We start from the raw sequence: 1,472 nt of genomic DNA, 5'->3' as shown, positions 1-1,472 counted from the left end.
ACATAATAAAAACTCATAAATCTAGTCAGAAAACTAATAAGGTATGTGTTTTCTTGATTAAATAACTAAAAATTCATAAATTTCGTAAGGAAATTAAAGATGTCTCTATTAAGAAATATACTTCGCCTCCCGCGGGAAACACCGTATGTGTGAAAGCTCCCATAGCAACACATGATCCCCGACACCGTTGTGCAGTATTCCTGCCGTTGCAGTCTTGCTGGCAATACTGCAGGGTACAGCCGCAGGAAGGTTAAGACTACTGCTACGACTTCGTGTGAATACACTCACTAACATGAAAGGTTGCCAGTAAGGTTCTTTAGGGTAGTAGACAACAGTGTCATCCCAGGACACATGGGTATTTCCACACTTAAGCGGACAATGCAGCAAGCAACGAATCTGGAAACCCACAGGTGGGACTGCCCAGGTCGTCACACAGAACCTTGGAAGTAAACAGTCAAAATCTCATATTATACAGAGTTGCCATTGTTATCCAGTTTTGGACCTGTGTGTCTAGATGCAGTTGCAGGCGCAGTCCGTCAGTGAAGAACACACGTACGTCTTTTGGTGCTGAGTGTTACTACTGTTAGAACAACACCAGGCAGGAAAGGTATGAATTGTATAGCTACATATGTTCTGGTGTGCACTGGTGCATGGCTGAGGGTGAAGTGCTTTTGCCACTATAACAATAAAATCGAGTGTAACTAATTGCTGCATAGAATTGCCTGTTCAAGCGTTGGCTGTGACTACTCGGTCAAGCGAGACTCATCCAAGAAGAATAAGATATAGAACGGAAATGAGTTGTTGAATCTTAACTATAATATGCATCAAATCTTGCCAAAATATTGAAGTGTAAGAGAAAGCTATATCCAACAAAATAAGCCGCGCATTCACGTCCTCACAGACTATATCGTGGTCTGAAGAGCCTATATATGGTCCCAGCCTGTGATGATAGCTTCCAAGTTGAGTGCAATGTTAGTCCACATTTACACCCACGCTGTATCTATAAACGGAATTGCCTTGATCGGCTTTCAATATTGAGGTTTCTCTGAATTTATTGATCATTCAGTTATTTGCTATCTATTATTTATTTTAAACTAACACTTTTGATCTATTTATCAATTTGATTTATAACTGAGTGTCTCTAACTTGATGTATAAAAAAAAAACATGAAATACATTAACGGAATGGCCAAAGTATGAAAATAAATTAGAATGGAAGAGAAATTATTGATGTGATCGTATTTCTGTATCTTGATTTGCATAATTGAGAAAAAATAGTGAATGCTGATGCGATAGAAAACACCACCGTATACTATTGAGTCATGGAGAGTACGTAGCACAACATGACAGTGTATCTACAATTTGAGACCAGATGAAGGTGAACATTTCAATACTGGCTTAATACTTTCATGATGTTGAAAATGAAAAAATTGTTAGTAAAGAGAGAGAGAGAGAGAGAGAGAGAGAGAGAGA

The 1,472-nt window shown here is 38.7% G+C and overlaps 1 protein-coding gene across 1 annotated transcript in view; it reads left to right on the top strand.

Moving 5' to 3' along the window:
* The first annotated feature begins 398 nt into the window (after window positions 1–398).
* The window catches only part of LOC123500099 (proclotting enzyme-like), a 19,175-nt gene continuing 18,101 nt past the window's right edge, over window positions 399–1,472 (top strand). Inside the window, exon 1 of the mRNA XM_045248757.1 lies at window positions 399–607. The gene's annotated coding sequence lies outside the window, so the exon portion shown is untranslated. The remainder of the gene's footprint in view (window positions 608–1,472) is intronic.

This window comes from Portunus trituberculatus, chromosome 50 (assembly GCF_017591435.1).
Source record: "Portunus trituberculatus isolate SZX2019 chromosome 50, ASM1759143v1, whole genome shotgun sequence".
NCBI classification, from domain to species: Eukaryota; Metazoa; Arthropoda; class Malacostraca; order Decapoda; family Portunidae; genus Portunus; species Portunus trituberculatus.
The sequence above is the reverse complement of the archived record's forward strand: the minus strand, read 5'-3'. Positions and strand labels throughout refer to the sequence as shown.